Source organism: Onthophagus taurus, chromosome 5 (assembly GCF_036711975.1).
Source record: "Onthophagus taurus isolate NC chromosome 5, IU_Otau_3.0, whole genome shotgun sequence".
Taxonomy (NCBI): domain Eukaryota; kingdom Metazoa; phylum Arthropoda; class Insecta; order Coleoptera; family Scarabaeidae; genus Onthophagus; species Onthophagus taurus.
In genome coordinates this window covers 149715-174472 of record NC_091970.1, presented here as the reverse complement: position 1 = coordinate 174472, position 24758 = coordinate 149715, and the positions used below count along the sequence as shown (strand labels likewise).

Sequence of the window (24758 nt, the reverse complement as noted above, 5' to 3'; positions counted from 1 at the left end):
AGCGAGAAAAATATGACAATTTACTACATTTTCTTATTTTACTATTAGCTAATGGTAACATTCGGTAATCGAAGCATGTTACAAAAAAACTTTTAGATCAAAAGTTGTAGCAAATTTTATTCTTAACAATATTGCTCTCTTGCATTTTTTGCTCTCAGATGCGTCAATATCGAGAAAAATACAAAAATATGAAAATTTACTAAATTTCCTTGTTTTACTATTAGCTAATGGTAACATTCGGGAATCGAAGCATATTACAAAAAAACTTTTGGAGCAAAAGTTGTTGCAAATTTTATTCTTAACAATATTGCTCTCTTGCATTTTTGCTCTTAAATGCGTCAATAGCGAGAAAAATATGACAATTTACTACATTTTCTTGTTTTACTATTAGCTAATGGTAACATTCGGGAATCGAAGCATGCTACAAAAAAACTTTTAGATCAAAAGTTGTAGCAAATTTTATTCTTAACAATATTGGTCTCTTTCATTTTTGCTCTTAAATGCGTCAATAGCGAGAAAAATACGAAAATATGAAAATTTACTACATTTTCTTATTTTACTATTAGCTAATGGTAACATTCGGGAATCGAAGCATGTTACAAAAAAACTTTTGGAGCAAAAGTTGTAGCAAATTTTATTCTTAACAATATTGCTCTCTTGCATTTTTGCTCTCAGATGCGTCAATATCGAGAAAAATACAAAATATGAAAATTTACCAAATTTCCTTGTTTTACTATTAGCTAATGGTAACATTCGGGAATCGAAGCATGTTACAAAAAGACTTTTAGATCAAAAGTTGTAGCAAATTTTATTCTTAACAATATTGCTCTCTTGCATTTTTGCTCTCAGATGCGTCAATATCGAGAAAAATACGAAAATATGAAAATTTACTACATTTTCTTGTTTTACTATTAGCTAATGGTAACATTCGGGAATCGAAGTATGTTACAAAAAAACTTTTAGATCAAAAGTTGTAGCAAATTTTATTGTTAACAATATTGCTCTCTTGCATTTTTGCTCTCAGATGCGTCAATATCGAGAAAAATACGAAAATATGAAAATTTACTACATTTTCTTGTTTTACTATTAGCTAATGGTAACATTCGGGAATCGAAGTATGTTACAAAAAAACTTTTAGATCAAAAGTTGTAGCAAATTTTATTCTTAACAATATTGCTCTCTTGCATTTTTGCTCTCAGATGCGTCAATATCGAGAAAAATACGAAAATATGAAAATTTACTACATTTTCTTGTTTTACTATTAGCTAATGGTAACATTCGGGAATCGAAGCATATTACAAAAAAACTTTTGGAGCAAAAGTTGTAGCAAATTTTATTCTTAACAATATTGCTCTCTTGCATTTTTGCTCTCAGATGCGTCAATATCGAGAAAAATACAAAAATATGAAAATTTACTAAATTTCCTTGTTTTACTATTAGCTAATGGTAACATTCGGGAATCGAAGCATGTTACAAAAAAACTTTTGGAGCAAAAGTTGTAGCAAATATTATTGTTAACAATATTGGTTTCTTTCATTTTTGCTCTTAAATGCGTCAATATCGAGAAAAATACGAAAATATGAAAATTTACTACATTTCCTTGTTTTACTATTAGCTAATGGTAACATTCGGGAATCGAAGTATGTTACAAAAAAACTTTTAGATCAAAAGTTGTAGCAAATTTTATTCTTAACAATATTGCTCTCTTTCATTTTTGCTCTTAAATGCGTCAATAGCGAGAAAAATACGAAAATATGAAAATTTACTACATTTTCTTGTTTTACTATTAGCTAATGGTAACATTCGGGAATCGAAGTATGTTACAAAAAAACTTTTAGATCAAAAGTTGTAGCAAATTTTATTCTTAACAATATTGCTCTCTTGCATTTTTGCTCTCAGATGCGTCAATATCGAGAAAAATACGAAAATATGAAAATTTACTACATTTTCTTGTTTTACTATTAGCTAATGGTAACATTCGGGAATCGAAGTATGTTACAAAAAAACTTTTAGATCAAAAGTTGTAGCAAATTTTATTCTTAACAATATTGCTCTCTTGCATTTTTGCTCTCAGATGCGTCAATATCGAGAAAAATACGAAAATATGAAAATTTACTACATTTTCTTGTTTTACTATTAGCTAATGGTAACATTCGGGAATCGAAGTATGTTACAAAAAAACTTTTAGATCAAAAGTTGTAGCAAATTTTATTCTTAACAATATTGCTCTCTTGCATTTTTGCTCTCAGATGCGTCAATATCGAGAAAAATACGAAAATATGAAAATTTACTACATTTTCTTGTTTTACTATTAGCTAATGGTAACATTCGGGAATCGAAGCATATTACAAAAAAACTTTTGGAGCAAAAGTTGTAGCAAATTTTATTCTTAACAATATTGCTCTCTTGCATTTTTGCTCTCAGATGCGTCAATATCTAATATGAGGTTTTTCTTTTAATGGGGTAGTAAATATTTCTGCAAAATGAAAGATACACAATCCTTCTCTTCGGCCGATTAATATTTTGATCTGTCGGCCTTCGTAAAAGGGTCTGAAAGGATTAGCGTGAAGAGTCCAGCATCACGTCCGAGTTCCGAAAACGGATCGTTCAACAAAACGAAACCATCAGGACCAGTTTTAACGATTCCTATTCTCTCCAACTCAACTTCTCCTTTTCTTCTTCTTCGTTTCTTTCTTTAACTTTCCCATATCGTTCTTCCCACTCGAAAAAAAATCGAATTAGAATAGAAACTGAACCCCTTCAATCATTTTTGCTCTTTTTCAACACCTAGAAAATTGCCTCGCAGGTGTTCGAATAAAATTTTTGCTTTTTAATTTAATTTGCTCAAGAATCTTCGTTGGAATGTGTCCGTGTTAAATTCGGATTCGTCGATGGTCATTTGAGCTTACCTTAAAAAAAAAATTAATAAAAAGGATAATGTGTGAACCGGAAAATTACGAAACACCCAATTTGTCAACATCAAGATCTCCAAGAAACAATTTTCCTCCTTCGAAATTGAATAATAAGCGCGCTCCTCGGAGACCCGGGGATATTAGGGCCCCATTTGTTAATTGTAACACTTTTGTATAAATAGCCCATAAATAACTCAAATATTCCGTCCGGGACGTCCGAAAACGATATATCGTCCGGTTTCGGGGGGGCATTCGAAAACCTTCCCACCACATCTCATATCCTCTCTTTCTTCATCACTACCACATTTTTTTATTCTTTCTGCTGGTATTAATTTTTAAATTAAACTCATTTTTTAAAACCTTTTATACTAAATTTAGAGTATAATAATAAAAATAAAGATTACGGTCATTTTTATATGGTTATTATACCATAAAGAGTCGATTCGATTAAGTACAAAGAAAATTAGATTAAAAGTATCGTTTTCAATTTAATTTTTTTGACACTCTTAGGTTAACGAAAATGTAAGTTTTATTTCAAAATTTTTTTTCTCTATTTTTTTCCAATCCAACCCAACAATTATTATACATCATTTTAAAGAGAAAGCTTTGAGCTTTAATTTAAAACAAGTTTGATTCCTTAATTTCAATAAATACGGCTTCCAGGAATTTTTAAATTAGCATCTTTTTTGACACTTTTAGGTTATTCGAAAATGTAAGTTTTGTTTCAACTTTTTTTTTTTTTTTTTTTTTTTCCAATCCAACCCAACAATTATTATACATCATTTTAAAGAGAAAGCTTTGAGCTTTAATTTAAAACAAGTTTGATTCCTTAATTTCAATAAATACGGCTTCCAGGAATTTTTAAATTAGCATCTTTTTTGGCACTTTTAGGTTATACGAAAATGTAAGTTTTGTTTTAACATCTTTTTTCTCAATATTTTTCCAATCCAACCCAACAATTATTATACATCATTTTAAAGAGAAAGCTTTGAGCTTTAATTTAAAATAAGTCTCATTCCTTAATTTCAATAAATACGGCTTCCAGGAATTTTTAAATTAGCATCTTTTTTGACACTTTTAGGTTATTCGAAAATGTAAGTTTTGTTTCAACATTTTTTTTCTCTATATTTTTCCAATCCAACCCATCAATTATTATACATCATTTTAAAGAGAAAGCTTTGAGCTTTAATTTAAAATAAGTCTCATTCCTTAATTTCAATAAATACGGCTTCCAGGAATTTTTAAATTAGCATCTTTTTTGACACTTTTAGGTTATTCGAAAATGTAAGTTTTGTTTCAACATTTTTTTTCTCTATATTTTTCCAATCCAACCCAACAATTATTATACATCATTTTAAAGAGAAAGCTTTGAGCTTTAATTTAAGATAAGTCTCATTCCTTAATTTCAATAAATACGGCTTCCAGGAATTTTTAAATTAGCATCTTTTTTGACACTTTTAGGTTATTCGAAAATGTAAGTTTTGTTTCAAAATTTTTTTTCTCTATTTTTTTCCAATCCAACCCCACAATTATTATACATCATTTTAAAGAGAAAGCTTTGAGCTTTAATTTAAGATAAGTCTCATTCCTTAATTTCAATAAATACGGCTTCCAGGAATTTTTAAATTAGCATCTTTTTTGACACTTTTAGGTTATTCGAAAATGTAAGTTTTGTTTCAAAATTTTTTTTCTCTATTTTTTTCCAATCCAACCCCACAATTATTATACATCATTTTAAAGAGAAAGCTTTGAGCTTTAATTTAAGATAAGTCTCATTCCTTAATTTCAATAAATACGGCTTCCAGGAATTTTTAAATTAGCATCTTTTTTGACACTCTTAGGTTATACGAAAATGTAAGTTTTATTTCAACATTTTTTTTCTCTATATTTTTCCAATCCAACCTAACAATTATTATACATCATTTTAAAGAGATAGCTTTGAGCTTTAATTTAAAATAAGTCTCATTCCTTAATTTCAATAAATACGGCTTACAGGAATTTTTAAATTAGCATCTTTTTTGACACTTTTAGGTTATTCGAAAATGTTAGTTTTATTTCAAAATTTTTTTTCTCTATTTTTTTCCAATCCAACCCAACAATTATTATACATCATTTTAAAGAGAAAGCTTTGAGCTTTAATTTAAAATAAGTCTCATTCCTTAATTTCAATAAATACGGCTTCCAGGAATTTTTAAATTAGCATCTTTTTTGACACTTTTAGGTTATTCGAAAATGTAAGTTTTGTTTCAACATTTTTTTTCTCTATATTTTTCCAATCCAACCCAACAATTATTATACATCATTTTAAAGAGAAAGCTTTGAGCTTTGATTTAAAATAAGTTTCATTCCTTAATTTCAATAAATACGGCTTCCAGGAATTTTTAAATTAGCATCTTTTTTGACACTTTTAGGTTATTCGAAAATGTAAGTTTTGTTTCAAAATTTTTTTTCTCTATTTTTTTCCAATCCAACCCAACAATTATTATACATCATTTTAAAGAGAAAGCTTTGAGCTTTAATTTAAAATAAGTTTCATTCCTTAATTTCAATAAATACGGCTTCCAGGAATTTTTAAATTAGCATCTTTTTTGACACTTTTAGGTTATTCGAAAATGTAAGTTTTGTTTCAAAATTTTTTTTCTCTATTTTTTTCCAATCCAACCCAACAATTATTATACATCATTTTAAAGAGAAAGCTTTGAGCTTTACTTTAAAATAAGTCTCATTCCTTAATTTCAATAAATACGGCTTCCAGGAATTTTTAAATTAGCATCTTTTTTGACACTCTTAGGTTATACGAAAATGTAAGTTTTGTTTCAACATTTTTTTTCTCAATATTTTTCCAATCCAACCCAACACTTATTATACATCATTTTAAAGAGAAAGCTTTGAGCTTTAATTTAAAATAAGTTTCATTCCTTAATTTGAATAAATACGGCTTCCAGGAATTTTTAAATTAGCATCTTTTTTGACATTATACGAAAATGTAAGTTTTGTTTCAACATTTCTTTTCTCAATATTTTTCCAATCCAACCCAACAATTATTATACATCATTTTAAAGAGAAAGCTTTGAGCATATTTATACATATCGATAACAATTATCCACAAAATGAACGAGTGATAAATATTCAATAAAACCTACATCGGGAAATTTGTAAATCAAATTTTTGCAATTACGTATTCTTAAACGTAATTTTGTTGTGGTCTTCTCGTCCTGTGGCGGGGTTTCGAGCAGGAAGGAAAAGAAAAAGAGCCGATCGGCGGCGGCGGCGGCGAGATTTTTTAAAATGTAAATGCCGCCGCCGGACCCGGCCATTACCCGTGGCAGTTTAGGGCCAAAAGTGTATGATTATGGGCTCACCTATGTTGTAATTATGTGGTAATACGAATTATACTTTTAAAGTATGCGTACGCCCAACCAAAATCAAAAAACATAAACTCCACCTTCGTTTTATCATTTTAATCTTCACTCCAACTCAAATAACTCAATATTTCTTTGGACGCAAAAATAGAAAAGTACAAAACACGTATAAGTAATATACAGGGTGGTCGTTTAGACACCCGTGGTAATCGGGGTTGAAAAGAATCCCTGAAAATCGACCATGAAGCGTAACCAAATCAGAGGCAGCTGAAATCAGGGTCCCCATTTTTCCGTTAACGTCCTTCGGAGTTTGACGATAAATGGGGTGTTGTTCGGCAAAATAAAAAGGGGTTGAGCTTAGAAAACTTTGTGGAGGGGGCATAAGTTCGTTCTAGTTGTCTTCGGCGAAATAATTGGGTTTGTTCTGCCTTTTTAACAACCCTAATAATCGTATTTAACACTTTAATAAGACGACGTCGAAGTCAAATTAAGATTTAAAAATGGCAATATTAATAATTTTTCGTCCTCCGAAAATCACATCGTTTCGTCGAAGTGCGTTATAAAAGTTTTAGAACTTGGTGGTTTATGGCACAGAACAAATTCTTAAAGGTGGCACTTCGCTTTCAACTTTGCGATCGCTTCGCCGTTATACGGCAACAGTTATTGCTGCATTACGGGCTAACCGTAATCTAATAATAATATACGTCGACGAGGACGGTTTTGTTCTTCGCAGGCTTCGAAACCGCAGGACAAAAATTTATCTAAAAATAAATACTAAGATTCAAAAACGATTCATTATTTAGTTGTTCTTTTTCGGAGTTTGTGTTTAAAGTAACAATTAAGGTTGGGAAAGGAAGCTCTTTGCTCGAAATTTGTCGCTGTCGTAAACATACAAGTAGCAGAAACTCATCCATCTTGTAAGTCGTTTCCATCATTTCTTTCGCCTTTTGTCACGTTTGTTTAGCAGACAATCGAGACTCCGGTAGCTCTAACCGGAATTCGCCGCAGGACGACTACAATTTCCGTGAGAACCGCGGGGATTCTGTTTTAGAAACTTAGAAAAAATCAAACCATTTAAAACCGAATTATCACCAAGGGAAAATTGATTTTTTTCAAAACACTCTATGTTTAGATTGTGGATCAAAATGGATTTAAAAAAAAATATATAAATTTTTAATAATCATATCCAATATCCTCACACTTTATATATTTATCTATAAGTAATTGAAGTGGTCTACACTCAACTTTCTGACAGGCAGTCATTATTTTCCCACCTCAAATAGATGCTAATTTAAAAATTCCTGGAAGCCGTATTTATTGAAATTAAGGAATGAAACTTATCTTAAATTAAAGCTCAAAGCTTTCTCTTTAAAATGATGTATAATAATTGTTGGGTTGGATTGGAAAAATAAAAAGAAAAAAAAAGTTGAAATAGAACTTACATTTTCGTGTAACCTAAGAGTGTCAAAAAAGATGCTAATTTAAAAATTCCTGGAAGCCGTATTTATTGAAATTAAGGAATGAAACTTATTTTAAATTAAAGCTCAAAGCTTTCTCTTTAAAATGATGTATAATAATTGATGGGTTGGATTGGAAAAATATTAAGAAAAAAAATTTTGAAATAAAACTTACATTTTCGTATAACCTAAGAGTGTCAAAAAAGATGCTAATTTAAAAATTCCTGGAAGCCGTATTTATTGCAATTAAGGAATGAAACTTATTTTAAATTAAAGCTCAAAGCTTTCTCTTTAAAATGATGTATAATAATTGTTGGGTTAGATTAAAAAAATATAGAGAAAAAAAATGTTGAAATAAAACTTACATTTTCGTATAACCTAAGAGTGTCAAAAAAGATGCTAATTTAAAAATTCCTGGAAGCCGTATTTATTGAAATTAAGGAATGAAACTTATTTTAAATTAAAGCTCAAAGCTTTCTCTTTAAAATGATGTATAATAATTGATGGGTTGGATTGGAAAAATATTAAGAAAAAAAATTTTGAAATAAAACTTACATTTTCGTATAACCTAAGAGTGTCAAAAAAGATGCTAATTTAAAAATTCCTGGAAGCCGTATTTATTGCAATTAAGGAATGAAACTTATTTTAAATTAAAGCTCAAAGCTTTCTCTTTAAAATGATGTATAATAATTGTTGGGTTAGATTAAAAAAATATAGAGAAAAAAAATGTTGAAATAAAACTTACATTTTCGTATAACCTAAGAGTGTCAAAAAAGATGCTAATTTAAAAATTCCTGGAAGCCGTATTTATTGAAATTAAGGAATGAAACTTATTTTAAATTAAAGCTCAAAGCTTTCTCTTTAAAATGATGTATAATAATTGATGGGTTGGATTGGAAAAATATTAAGAAAAAAAATTTTGAAATAAAACTTACATTTTCGTATAACCTAAGAGTGTCAAAAAAGATGCTAATTTAAAAATTCCTGGAAGCCGTATTTATTGCAATTAAGGAATGAAACTTATTTTAAATTAAAGCTCAAAGCTTTCTCTTTAAAATGATGTATAATAATTGTTGGGTTAGATTAAAAAAATACAGAGAAAAAAAATGTTGAAATAAAACTTACATTTTCGTATAACCTAAGAGTGTCAAAAAAGATGCTAATTTAAAAATTCCTGGAAGCCGTATTTATTGAAATTAAGGAATGAAACTTATTTTAAATTAAAGCTCAAAGCTTTCTCTTTAAAATGATGTATAATAATTGTTGGGTTAGATTAAAAAAATATAGAGAAAAAAAATGTTGAAATAAAACTTACATTTTCGTATAACCTAAGAGCGTCAAAAAAGATGCAAATTTAAAAATTCCTGGAAGCCGTATTTATTGAAATTAAGGAATGAAACTTATCTTAAATTAAAGCTCAAAGCTTTCTCTTTAAAATGATGTATAATAATTGTTGGGTTGGATTGGAAAAATAAAAAGAAAAAAAAAGTTGAAATAAAACTTACATTTTCGTGTAACCTAAGAGTGTCAAAAAAGATGCTAATTTAAAAATTCCTGGAAGCCGTATTTATTGAAATTAAGGAATGAAACTTATTTTAAATTAAAGCTCAAAGCTTTCTCTTTAAAATGATGTATAATAATTGATGGGTTGGATTGGAAAAATATTAAGAAAAAAAATTTTGAAATAAAACTTACATTTTCGTATAACCTAAGAGTGTCAAAAAAGATGCTAATTTAAAAATTCCTGGAAGCCGTATTTATTGCAATTAAGGAATGAAACTTATTTTAAATTAAAGCTCAAAGCTTTCTCTTTAAAATGATGTATAATAATTGTTGGGTTAGATTAAAAAAATATAGAGAAAAAAAATGTTGAAATAAAACTTACATTTTCGTATAACCTAAGAGTGTCAAAAAAGATGCTAATTTAAAAATTCCTGGAAGCCGTATTTATTGAAATTAAGGAATGAAACTTATTTTAAATTAAAGCTCAAAGCTTTCTCTTTAAAATGATGTATAATAATTGTTGGGTTAGATTAAAAAAATATAGAGAAAAAAAATGTTGAAATAAAACTTACATTTTCGTATAACCTAAGAGCGTCAAAAAAGATGCAAATTTAAAAATTCCTGGAAGCCGTATTTATTGAAATTAAGGAATGAAACTTATCTTAAATTAAAGCTCAAAGCTTTCTCTTTAAAATGATGTATAATAATTGTTGGGTTGGATTGGAAAAATAAAAAGAAAAAAAAAGTTGAAATAAAACTTACATTTTCGTGTAACCTAAGAGTGTCAAAAAAGATGCTAATTTAAAAATTCCTGGAAGCCGTATTTATTGAAATTAAGGAATGAAACTTATTTTAAATTAAAGCTCAAAGCTTTCTCTTTAAAATGATGTATAATAATTGATGGGTTGGATTGGAAAAATATTAAGAAAAAAAATTTTGAAATAAAACTTACATTTTCGTATAACCTAAGAGTGTCAAAAAAGATGCTAATTTAAAAATTCCTGGAAGCCGTATTTATTGCAATTAAGGAATGAAACTTATTTTAAATTAAAGCTCAAAGCTTTCTCTTTAAAATGATGTATAATAATTGTTGGGTTAGATTAAAAAAATATAGAGAAAAAAAATGTTGAAATAAAACTTACATTTTCGTATAACCTAAGAGTGTCAAAAAAGATGCTAATTTAAAAATTCCTGGAAGCCGTATTTATTGAAATTAAGGAATGAAACTTATTTTAAATTAAAGCTCAAAGCTTTCTCTTTAAAATGATGTATAATAATTGTTGGGTTAGATTAAAAAAATATAGAGAAAAAAAATGTTGAAATAAAACTTACATTTTCGTATAACCTAAGAGCGTCAAAAAAGATGCAAATTTAAAAATTCCTGGAAGCCGTATTTATTGAAATTAAGGAATGAAACTTATCTTAAATTAAAGCTCAAAGCTTTCTCTTTAAAATGATGTATAATAATTGTTGGGTTGGATTGGAAAAATAAAAAGAAAAAAAAAGTTGAAATAAAACTTACATTTTCGTGTAACCTAAGAGTGTCAAAAAAGATGCTAATTTAAAAATTCCTGGAAGCCGTATTTATTGCAATTAAGGAATGAAACTTATTTTAAATTAAAGCTCAAAGCTTTCTCTTTAAAATGATGTATAATAATTGATGGGTTGGATTGGAAAAATATTGAGAAAAAAAATTTTGAAACAAAACTTACATTTTCGAATAACCTAAAAGTGTCAAAAAAGATGCTAATTTAAAAATTCCTGTAAGCCGTATTTATTGAAATTAAGGAATGAAACTTATTTTAAATTAAAGCTCAAAGCTTTCTCTTTAAAATGATGTATAATAATTGTTGGGTTGAATTGGAAAAAAATAGAGAAAAAAAATTTTGAAATAAAACTTACATTTTCGAATAACCTAAAAGTGTCAAAAAAATGCTAATTTAAAAATTCCTGGAAGCCGTATTTATTGAAATTAAGGAATGAAACTTATTTTAAATTAAAGCTTAAAGCTTTCTCTTTAAAATGATGTATAATAATTGTTGGGTTGGATTGGAAAAAGATAGAGAAAAAAAATTTTTAAAGAAAACTTACATTTTCGAATAACCTAAAAGTGTCAAAAAAGATGCTAATTTAAAAATTCCTGGAAGCCGTATTTATTGAAATTAAAGAATGAAACTTATTTTAAATTAAAGCTCTAAGCTTTCTCTTTAAAATGATGTATAATAATTGTTGGGTTGGATTGGAAAAATATTGAGAAAAAAGATGTTAAAACAAAACTTACATTTTCGTATAACCTAAAAGTGCCAAAAAAGATGCTAATTTAAAAATTCCTGGAAGCCGTATTTATTGAAATTAAGGAATGAAACTTATTTTAAATTAAAGCTCAAAGCTTTCTCTTTAAAATGATGTATAATAATTGATGGGTTGGATTGGAAAAATATTGAGAAAAAAAATGTTGAAGCAAAACTTACATTTTCGTATAACCTAAGAGTGTCAAAAAAGATGCTAATTTAAAAATTCCTGGAAGCCGTATTTATTGAAATTAAGGAATGAAACTTATTTTAAATTAAAGCTTAAAGCTTTCTCTTTAAAATGATGTATAATAATTGTTGGGTTGGATTGAAAAAAAATAGAGAAAAGAAATTTTTAAACAAAACTTACATTTTCGAATAACCTAAAAATGTTAAAAAGATGCTAATTTAAAAATTCCTGTAAGCCGTATTTATTGAAATTAAGGAATGAGACTTATTTTAAATTAAAGCTCAAAGCTTTCTCTTTAAAATGATGTATAATAATTGATGGGTTGGATAGGAAAAATATTGAGAAAAAAAATGTTGAAACAAAACTTACATTTTCGTATAATGTCAAAAAAGATGCTAATTTAAAAATTCCTGGAAGCCGTATTTATTGAAATTAAGGAATGAAACTTATTTTAAATTAAAGCTTAAAGCTTTCTCTTTAAAATGATGTATAATAATTGTTGGGTTGGATTGGAAAAAAATAGAGAAAAAAAATTTTGAAATAAAACTTACATTTTCGAATAACCTAAAAATGTTAAAAAGATGCTAATTTAAAAATTTCTGTAAGCCGTATTTATTGAAATTAAGGAATGAAACTTATTTTAAATTAAAGCTCAAAGCTTTCTCTTTAAAATGATGTATAATAATTGTTGGGTTGGATTGGAAAAATATAGAGAAAAAGAAAGTTGAAATAAAACTTACATTTTCGTATACCCTAAGAGTGTCAAAAAAGATGCTAATTTAAAAATTCCTGGAAGCCGTATTTATTGAAATTAAGGAATGAAACTTATTTTAAATTAAAGCTCAAAGCTTTCTCTTTAAAATGATGTATGATAATTGATGGGTTGGATTGGAAAAATATTGAGAAAAAAAATGTTGAAACAAAACCTACATTTTCGTATAATGTTAAAAATAATGCTAATTTAAAAATTCCTGGAAGCCGTATTTATTGAAATTAAGGAATGAGACTTATTTTAAATTAAAGCTCAAAGCTTTCTCTTTAAAATGATGTATAATAAGTGTTGGGTTGGATTGGAAAAAAATAGAGAAAAAAATTTTTGAAACAAAACTTACATTTTCGAATAACCTAAAAATGTTAAAAAGATGCTAATTTAAAAATTCCTGTAAGCCGTATTTATTGAAATTAAGGAATGAAACTTATTTTAAATTAAAGCTCAAAGCTTTCTCTTTAAAATGATGTATAATAATTGTTGGGTTGGATTGGAAAAAAATAGAGAAAAAAAATTTTGAAATAAAACTTACATTTTCGAATAACCTAAAAATGTTAAAAAGATGCTAATTTAAAAATTCCTGTAAGCCGTATTTATTGAAATTAAGGAATGAAACTTATTTTAAATTAAAGCTTAAAGCTTTCTCTTTAAAATGATGTATAATAATTGTTGGGTTGGATTGGAAAAAAATAGAGAAAAAAAATTTTTAAACAAAACTTACATTTTCGAATAACCTAAAAATGTTAAAAAGATGCTAATTTAAAAATTCCTGGAAGCCGTATTTATTGAAATTAAGGAATGAAACTTATTTTAAATTAAAGCTCAAAGCTTTCTCTTTAAAATGATGTATAATATTTGTTGGGTTGGATTGGAAAAAAATAGAGAAAAAAAATTTTGAAATAAAACTTACATTTTCGAATAACCTAAAAATGTTAAAAAGATGCTAATTTAAAAATTCCTGGAAGCCGTATTTATTGAAATTAAGGAATGAAACTTATTTTAAATTAAAGCTCAAAGCTTTCTCTTTAAAATGATGTATAATAATTGTTGGGTTGGATTGGAAAAAAATAGAGAAAAAAAAATTTGAAATAAAACTTACATTTTCGTATAACCTAAGAGTGTCAAAAAATCACTTTTTTGTAATTTATTTGTCTTATCTTTTGCGTTAAATAGCATATGTTTTGTGGTATTGCTATTTCTGAAGGAAATCTGTATGTTATGTTTATTAAAGATTCGTTTAATGTTGTATATCAGATAGTAAACTACTAAGTGGAGAACCCATCGGGAGCCCGTCTTTGTATTTGTAAAACTTTTGGTTAAATTGGCAAAAATTCATTTCTGTGCTCAGCTTCAATAGTTGGTATATATTGTTTGTGTCAGTTTGGTCGATTTTCGTCATAAGTAGGTTTTTGGTTATTAACAAAGTCTCTTCTACAGGAATGTTGGTGAAAAAATAGGTTGGTAGCTAGATATGGTGACATTTTAAAAAAAAAATAGCGATCTACCTTGTCGGTAATGGTTTAGTTCCACTACCAACCACTAGGTGGCGCGTTACTTTTTTTTAAAAGTCACCAGATCTAGTTACTTTTCCAATACCAACCTATTTTTGTTTTCTCCACAGCCATAGGTTGGTACCCTTCCCTATCCTTTTACATTGGGTTGATGACGTCATGTGGAGCGGATGTGGAGCAACATTAATAATATTTACTATTGTAACAGCACAAAATGATTTCTGTACCTTTATGTTTAATTTTGTAGTGCCTCCGAAGATGGCGTATATCACCGAAATGCGTCAGGCAGAGTTTTAAATTAGCTATCAATAAAAGCATAAAAACATACATGACTATTTCATATTTATCACTCGGTTTAAATCCGATTTTTAGAAATGCGGAAATTGTTGGCTTTCTTATTATTCACGGAGGGTTATTGTAGTTGAGAGCAGCTGCGATTTCTGAGAATCTTTTCGTCACGGTTTCATCGACGGTGCACGGCCGTTTTGGGTCGTTTCGCCTCCGGCTCACGTTGATATTTCGTGCAAATTGCGATTTCCGCGCCCAAACCCAAGACAAATCCGACATATAACACCATAACTGACCCGTTCTCGTAACTCCATTCCTAAAAGGATATAAGTAGATATTATTATTTCCTTTTTAATCCGAATCATTTCATTTAATCAATTAGTAATAAATCATTTTTTTAATCGGGGTCACGCACAAACGACAATAATAACTTAATTAACTTTTATTGATCGTTTATTTTCGCTAAATTACTTCGACACCGATTCAAACAAAAGTCCAAATTTTTTGCTTTTCCTAAGTTAATACCTAAGTTTATAATCTTGCATTGCCGATATTAGTCGAACAGTAATTATGTGCTTTGAGAGTGAGGTGACAATAAAAAAATCAACCGTGCAATTATCAACTTATGCGCGGATATTTTCTAATTAACGAGCTGTCGCGTTTAAGATGACACTTAATTACTCGATATCCTGCTTTTAACCTTTAAGACCAACATAATAATCAAAGAAACTTAATCATTTCCAACCAAAACGAAAAATTTTATACAGGGTGTCTCAGCGAGACCGGTCATTAGACGTTTCTGGGGTTCTGGCGAAAATAAAAATTTGAGATATGATATGTGAGCATTTTTCAAAAAACCCTAATTATTTCTCAAACTATTAGTGTTAGGCGTAGGACATATGGAATATAAAAGATGTAAAATGAGACGCCGAAGACGACTAAGTAATAAAATATGGGGGGTGCCTTTTATATGCGCTTCCATATTAGCTAATAGTAAAACAAGGAAATTTAGTAAATTTTTATATTTTTATATTTTTCTCGATATTGACGCATCTGAGAGCAAAAATGCAAGAAAGCAATATTGTTAAGAATAAAATTTGCAACAACTTTTGCTCCAAAAGTTTTTTTGTAATACGCTTCGATTCCCGAATGTTACCATTAGCTAATAGTAAAACAAGGAAATTTAGTAAATTTTCATATTTTTGTATTTTTCTCGATATTGACGCATCTGAGAGCAAAAATGCAAGAGAGCAATATTGTTGAGAATAAAATTTGCTACAACTTTTGATCTAAAAGTTTTTTTGTAACATGCTTCGATTACCGAATATTACCATTAGCTAATAGTAAAACAAGAAAATGTAGTAAATTTTCATATTTTCGTATTTTTCTAGCTATTGACGCATTTAAGAGCAAAAATTAAAGAGACCAATGTTGTTAAGAATAAAATTTGCTACAACTTTTGCTCCAAAAGTTTTTTTGTAATATGCTTCGATTCCCGAATGTTACCATTAGCTAATAGTAAAACAAGGAAATTTAGTAAATTTTCATATTTTTGTATTTTTCTCGATATTGACGCATCTGAGAGTAAAAATGCAAGAGAGCAATATTGTTAAGAATAAAATTTGCTACAACTTTTGATCTAAAAGTTTTTTTGTAACATGTTTCGATTCCCGAATGTTACCATTAGCTAATAGTAAAACAAGAAAATGTAGTAAATTTTCATATTTTTATATTTTTCTCGATATTGACGCATCTGAGAGCAAAAATGCTAGAGAGCAATATTGTTAAGAATAAAATTTGCTACAACTTTTGGTCTAAAAGTTTTTTTGTAACATGCTTCGATTACCGAATGTTACCATTAGCTAATAGTAAAACAAGAAAATGTAATTTTCGTATTTTTCTAGCTATTGACGCATTTAAGAGCAAAAATGCTAGAGAACAATATTGTTAAGAATAAAATTTGCTACAACTTTTGATCTAAAAGTTTTTTTGTAATATGCTTCGATTCCCGAATGTTACCATTAGCTAATAGTAAAACAAGGAAATTTAGTAAATTTTCATATTTTTGTATTTTTCTCGATATTGACGCATCTGAGAGTAAAAATGCAAGAGAGCAATATTGTTAAGAATAAAATTTGCTACAACTTTTGATCTAAAAGTTTTTTTGTAACATGCTTCGATTCCCGAATGTTATCATTAGCTAATAGTAAAACAAGAAAATGTAGTAAATTTTCATATTTTTATATTTTTCTCGATATTGACGCATCTGAGAGCAAAAATGCTAGAGAGCAATATTGTTAAGAATAAAATTTGCTACAACTTTTGATCTAAAAGTTTTTTTGTAACATGCTTCGATTACCGAATGTTACCATTAGCTAATAGTAAAACAAGAAAATGTAATTTTCGTATTTTTCTAGCTATTGACGCATTTAAGAGCAAAAATTAAAGAGACCAATGTTGTTAAGAATAAAATTTGCTACAACTTTTGCTCCAAAAGTTTTTTTGTAATATGCTTCGATTCCCGAATGTTACCATTAGCTAATAGTAAAACAAGGAAATTTAGTAAATTTTCATATTTTTGTATTTTTCTCGATATTGACGCATCTGAGAGTAAAAATGCAAGAGAGCAATATTGTTAAGAATAAAATTTGCTACAACTTTTGATCTAAAAGTTTTTTTGTAACATGCTTCGATTCCCGAATGTTACCATTAGCTAATAGTAAAACAAGAAAATGTAGTAAATTTTCATATTTTTATATTTTTCTCGATATTGACGCATCTGAGAGCAAAAATGCTAGAGAGCAATATTGTTAAGAATAAAATTTGCTACAACTTTTGATCTAAAAGTTTTTTTGTAACATGCTTCGATTACCGAATGTTACCATTAGCTAATAGTAAAACAAGAAAATGTAATTTTCGTATTTTTCTAGCTATTGACGCATTTAAGAGCAAAAATGCTAGAGAACAATATTGTTAAGAATAAAATTTGCTACAACTTTTGATCTAAAAGTTTTTTTGTAATATGCTTCGATTCCCGAATGTTACCATTAGCTAATAGTAAAACAAGGAAATTTAGTAAATTTTCATATTTTTGTATTTTTCTCGATATTGACGCATCTGAGAGTAAAAATGCAAGAGAGCAATATTGTTAAGAATAAAATTTGCTACAACTTTTGATCTAAAAGTTTTTTTGTAACATGCTTCGATTCCCGAATGTTATCATTAGCTAATAGTAAAACAAGAAAATGTAGTAAATTTTCATATTTTTATATTTTTCTCGATATTGACGCATCTGAGAGCAAAAATGCTAGAGAGCAATATTGTTAAGAATAAAATTTGCTACAACTTTTGATCTAAAAGTTTTTTTGTAACATGCTTCGATTACCGAATGTTACCATTAGCTAATAGTAAAACAAGAAAATGTAATTTTCGTATTTTTCTAGCTATTGACGCATTTAAGAGCAAAAATTAAAGAGACCAATGTTGTTAAGAATAAAATTTGCTACAACTTTTGCTCCAAAAGTTTTTTTGTAATATGCTTCGATTCCCGAATGTTACCATTAGCTAATAGTAAAACAAGGAAATTTAGTAAATTTTCATATTTTTGTATTTTTCTCGATATTGACGCATCTGAGAGTAAAAATGCAAGAGAGCAATATTGTTAAGAATAAAATTTGCTACAACTTTTGATCTAAAAGTTTTTTTGTAACATGCTTCGATTCCCGAATGTTACCATTAGCTAATAGTAAAACAAGAAAATGTAGTAAATTTTCATATTTTTATATTTTTCTCGATATTGACGCATCTGAGAGCAAAAATGCTAGAGAGCAATATTGTTAAGAATAAAATTTGCTACAACTTTTGATCTAAAAGTTTTTTTGTAACATGCTTCGATTACCGAATGTTACCATTAGCTAATAGTAAAACAAGAAAATGTAATTTTCGTATTTTTCTAGCTATTGACGCATTTAAGAGCAAAAATGCTAGAGAACAATATTGTTAAGAATAAAATTTGCTACAACTTTTGATCTAAAAGTTTTTTTGTAATATGCTTCGATTCCCGAATGTTACCATTAGCTAATAGTAAAACAAGGAAATTTAGTAAATTTTCATATTTTTATTTTTTTCTCGATATTGACGCATCTGAGAGCAAAAATGCTAGAGAGCAATATTGTTAAGAATAAAATTTGCTACAACTTTTGATCTAAAAGTTTTTTTGTAACATGCTTCGATTACCGAATGTTACCATTAGCTAATAGTAAAACAAGAAAATGTAATTTTCGTATTTTTCTAGCTATTGACGCATCTGAGAGCAAAAATGCTAGAGAGCAATATTGTTAAGAATAAAATTTGCTACAACTTTTGATCTAAAAGTTTTTTTGTAATATGCTTCGATTCCCGAATGTTACCATTAGCTAATAGTAAAACAAGGAAATTTAGTAAATTTTCATATTTTTATATTTTTCTCGATATTGACGCATCTGAGAGCAAAAATGCTAGAGAGCAATATTGTTAAGAATAAAATTTGCTACAACTTTTGATCTAAAAGTTTTTTTGTAACATGCTTCGATTCCCGAATGTTACCATTAGCTAATAGTAAAACAAGGAAATTTAGTAAATTTTTATATTTTTGTATTTTTCTCGATATTGACGCATCTGAGAGCAAAAATGCAAGAGAGCAATATTGTTAAGAATAAAATTTGCTACAACTTTTGATCTAAAAGTTTTTTTGTAACATGCTTCGATTCCTGAATGTTACCATTAGCTAATAGTAAAACAAGAAAATGTAGTAAATTTTCATATTTTCGTATTTTTCTCGCTATTGACGCATTTAAGAGCAAAAATGAAAGAGACCAATGTTGTTAAGAATAAAATTTGCTACAACTTTTGATCTAAAAGTTTTTTTGTAATATGCTTCGATTCCCGAATGTTACCATTAGCTAATAGTAAAACAAGGAAATTTAGTAAATTTTCATATTTTTGTATTTTTCTCGATATTGACGCATCTGAGAGCAAAAATGCAAGAGAGCAATATTGTTAAGAATAAAATTTGCAACAACTTTTGATCTAAAAATTTTTTTGTAATATGCTTCGATTCCCGAATGTTACCATTAGCTAATAGTAAAACAAGGAAATTTAGTACATTTTCATATTTTTGTATTTTTCTCGATATTGACGCATCTGACAGCAAAAATGCAAGAGAGCAATATTCTATCCCATCTTAAATTTCTTTTGTATTTGGCGTTTATCCCAAACAATAAATCACCACGTGCACAAATCCCACCCTAAGGGGTTGTTCACACGCGTACACCCCTTAAATAGCTTATATCATCCATTAGATGCTATAAATGGCTTCCCAGAGGCCATTTTGCAACAACCATCAAAGTAAACACAATTGAATTTTAGATACCAACCCCGAAACGTAGGGATTATGTGAAAAATAGGGGGGTGGGTTTGTGTGCAGAACTAAAAGAAGGTAAGTTCGAACATTGAAATTTGTTAGATATTTTTGTAGTTGGTTAAAAATAAATTTAAAATGAGTTTGAGAAGTTTTGAAAAGGAGAACACGATATATGTATAACATGCTTAGGTATATGGCTGCTTGAGTTCTTCTTAGAAAGCATAAAACGGCTGCTCGGTTGGTTTACACGCCTGAACACAGCTCCTATTAATACGTGAACACACACCCTGAACTTTTGCTTTTAATACGAAACCGACAAAAATAAAACCGTGCGACGATAGCAACAAACATTTACCCGTAATTTCCTATTTACTTTCTTAGCTGATATCTTCCTTATAATTAGGGATAGCGAAAAACTAAATGCACCACTTGAAAGCTTGAATCTTTCTCTATCTAAAACCTTTTCGTCTGCCGATAAGTTGATATTAAGATCAATAAAAAATGAAGAACACCGCGCTGTACTTAAAATAGCTCAAAATTACCAAACTTCAAGGCCTTGTGCAATTGTTACGAAAACGAATTTTAAAAAACTGTTATCACAGTCAGAAAGGGCGCTCCTTCAGCTATCTTAATCCGGGTTTTCGTCGGTCAATATCTATCGGCGTCATGCTTAAATCACCCTTAATGTCCATCCCTACACGCAGAAACGCTTTTATTAAAGATTTTTTAAAAAATTTAATTTTTTATTAAGATAATTGATTCAAAATCGAAATTGAAACAAATTTTATTTAAAACATTTTGTAATAAAAACAATAATTGTTGAGATAATTAATTTTGATAGCATACTATTCAGAGGGAAATTAAAATTTAAAGTTAGCAAAAAATTGTGTTAATAAACACTGTTCCTCAAGTAATTCTAAACAAATTTTGTTAACAAAATTTTTTGATTAAATCAACAATAAGGATATAACCTCAAAAATATTAATTTTTGTACCATACTATTCAGTGGGAAATTAAAATTTTAAGTTAGAAAAAAATTGTGTTAACAAAAATTGTTCCTGAAACAATTCCAAACAAACTTTATCAACAATTTTTTTTGATTTAATCGATAATTAAGGAGATAACCTCAAAAGAATAATCTTTCCGTTTTTATACATAATTATACTTAGATGTTTAATTAATAGAGATGTAAAAAAACTTTATTAAGATAATTGATTCAAAATCGAAATTGAAACAAATTTTATTTAAAACATTTTTTAATAAAAACAATAATTGTTGAGATAATTAATTTTGATAGCATACTATTCAGAGGGAAATTAAAATTTCAAGTTAGCAAAAAATTGTATTAACAAACACTGTTCCTGAAGTAATTCTAAACAAATTTTGTTAACAAAATTTTTTGATTAAATCAACAATAAGGATATAACCTCAAAAATATTAACTTTTGTACCATACTATTCAGTGGGAAATTAAAATTTCAAGTTAGAAAAAAATTGTGTTAACAAAAATTGATCCTGAAGCAATTCCAAACAAACTTTGTCAACAATTTTTTTTGATTTAATCAATAATTAAGGAGATAACCTCAAAATAATAATTTTTCGGTTTTTATACATAATTGTACTTAAATGCTTAATTAATAGAGATGTAAAATTTTTTTATTAAGATAATTGATTCAAAATCGAAATTGAAACAAATTTTATTTAAAACATTTTTTAATAAAAACAATAATTGTTGAGATAATTAATTTTGATAGCATACTATTCAGTGGGAAATTAAAATTTCAAGTTAGCAAAAAATTGTATTAACAAACACTGTTCCTGAAGTAATTCTGAACAAATTTTGTTAACAAAATTTTTTGATTAAATCAACAATAAAGATATAACCTCAAAAATATTAATTTTTGTACCATACTATTCAGTGGGAAATTAAAATTTTAAGTTAGAAAAAAATTGTGTTAACAAAAATTGTTCCTGAAACAATTCCAAACAAACTTTGTCGACAATTTTTTTTGATTTAATCAATAATTAAGGAGATAACCTCAAAATATTAATTTTTCCGTTTTTATACATAATTATACTTAAATGCTTAATTAATAGAGATGTAAAATTTTTTTATTAAGATAATTGATTCAAAATCGAAATTGAAACAAATTTTATTTAAAACATTTTTTAATAAAAACAATAATTGTTGAGATAATTGATTTTGATAGCATACTATTCAGTGGGAAATTAAAATTTCAAGTTAGCAAAAAATTGTATTAACAAACACTGTTCCTGAAGTCATTCTAAACAAATTTTGTTAACAAAATTTTTTGATTAAATCAACAATAAGGATATAACCTCAAAAATATTAATTCTTGTACCATACTGTTCAGTGGGAAATTAAAATTTTAAGTTAGAAAAAAATTGTGTTAACAAAAATTGTTCCTGAAACAATTTCAAACAAACTTTGTCAACAATTTTTTTTGATTTAATCAATAATTAAGGAGATAACCTCAAAAGAATAATCTTTCCGTTTTTATACATAATTATACTTAGATGCTTAATTAATAGAGATGTAAAAATTTTTTATTAAGATAATTGATTCAAAATCGAAATTGAAACAAATTTTATTTAAAACATTTTTTAATAAAAACAATAATTGTTGAGATAATTAATTTTGATAGCATACTATTCAGAGGGAAATTAAAATTTCAAGTTAGCAAAAAATTGTATTAACAAACACTGTTCCTGAAGTAATTCTAAACAAATTTTGTTAACAAAATTTTTTGATTAAATCAACAATAAGGATATAACCTCAAAAATATTAACTTTTGTACCATACTATTCAGTGGGAAATTAAAATTTCAAGTTAGAAAAAAATTGTTTTAACAAACACTGTTCCTGGTGCAATTCTTAACAAATATTGTTAACAAATTTTTTTGATTTAATCAATAATTAAGGAGATAACCTCAAAATATTAATTTTTCCGTTTTTATACATAATTATACTTAAATGCTTAATTAATAGAGATGTAAAAAAATTTTATTAAGATAATTGATTCAAAATCGAAATTGAAAGAAATTTTATTTAAAACATTTTTTGATAAAAACAATAATTGTTGAGATAATTAATTTTGATAGCATACTATTCAGAGGGAAATTAAAATTTCAAATTAGCAAAAAATTGTATTAACAAACACTGTTCCTGAAGTCATTCTAAACAAAATTTGTTAACAACATTTTTTGATTAAATCAACAATAAGGATATAACCTCAAAAATATTAATTTTTGTACCATACTGTTCAGTGGGAAATTAAAATTTTAAGTTAGAAAAAAATTGTGTTAACAAAAATTGTTCCTGAAACAATTCCAAACAAACTTTGTCGACAATTTTTTTTGATTTAATCAATAATTAAGGAGATAACCTCAAAATAATAATTTTTCCGTTTTTATACATAATTATACTTAAATGCTTAATTAATAGAGATGTAAAAAAATTTTATTAAGATAATTGATTCAAAATCGAAATTGAAACAAATTTTATTTAAAACATTTTTTAATAAAAACAATAATTGATGAGATAATTGATTTTGATAGCATACTATTCAGAGGGAAATTAAAATTTCAAGTTAGCAAAAAATTGTATTAACAAACACTGTTCCTGAAGTCATTCTAAACAAATTTTGTTAACCAAATTTTTTGATTAAATCAACAATAAGGATATAACCTCAAAAATATTAATTTTTGTACCATACTATTCAGTGGGAAATTAAAATTTTAAGTTAGAAAAAAATTGTGTTAACAAAAATTGTTCCTGAAACAATTCTAAACAAACTTTGTTAACAAAATTTTTTGATTAAATCAATAATTAAGGAGATAACCTCAAAATAATAATTTTTCCGTTTTTATACATAATTATACTTAGATGCTTAATTAATAGAGATGTAAAAAAATTTTATTAAGATAATTGATTCAAAATCCAAATTGAAACAAATTTTATTTAAAACATTTTTTAATAAAAACAATAATTGATGAGATAATTGATTTTGATAGCATACTATTCAGAGGGAAATTAAAATTTCAAGTTAGCAAAAAATTGTATTAACAAACACTGTTCCTGAAGTAATTCTAAACAAATTCTGTTAACAAAAAAATATTAATTTTTGTAGCATACTGTTCAGTGGGAAATTAAAATTTTAAGTTAGAAAAAAAAAAGTTGAAGCTGTTGGTGGTCAAATTTAAGTAGAAAAAAAACGGAGAAACCGTTTAAAAGATTTATATTTTTTAGTTGTCAACAGCATGTAGTTTTTGAATCTTGCCCGGGGGGCTTTTTACAAAAGTCCTGTTACAAAAGCTTCAACAATAAGGTAGCGACCCAAACTTGGCCTCCAATGAAGGTCCCTCCACGGTGGGTGTCCTAAAAATGTTATCAGTCAAACGGAAATGTCACCAAGCTTGTAACCCCATTCTTTTTGCCTTTTCTAGCCTATATTTGGAGTTTAACAAGTTTAATTAATTTTAATGGAGTAGCGAAAAAGCTCGTAATAAGTCTTTTTTTCGATTTCAACAAAGAAAACGTCGTACGGCTCCCAACGCGTATAAGAACAATACTTGAGAAGTTCTCGGAATGGTACTCTCTCTCTCTTTCGTTTCGTTCCTTCAACGCACACATACTCAGGTATAATATTATCGCTTCCAAGAACATTATTAATACTTTGGGTTGAAATTGAAATTCGTGCACACCTCCAAGTTTTTTCTTAGTACCCACAAAACGAAGAATAAAACATTATTGCAAAACATTTCCAATATAAATTCTATCCGATTTAAAGTTGGAATGTGTTCGGATAGTTTTGGGAATTATTTCAAAAATCTCGTTCGTTTTCCGACCACATTTTCCGCGCATAACTTCACGAACGGAACAGCATCGGGTATGGCGCGTGTCAAATCTTGCACGTGCTGGTCGTAATTATCCTGGAATGTTGTCTTGCAGGTGTCCCATCTCCATTGCAAGTGAATTGCATATTTCCCAACCCATAATATCAAAGGATTTTTTTTTTAATAAAATTATGGTACTTTTCTATGTCATTATCTTTG

The 24758-nt window shown here is 27.5% G+C and overlaps 1 protein-coding gene across 1 annotated transcript in view; it reads left to right on the top strand.

Annotated features, from left to right (window-relative positions):
• The window catches only part of LOC111420091 (protein gooseberry-neuro-like), a 135017-nt gene that overhangs the window by 14724 nt on the left and 95535 nt on the right, over positions 1-24758 (top strand). The gene's annotated exons all lie outside the window — the stretch shown is intronic.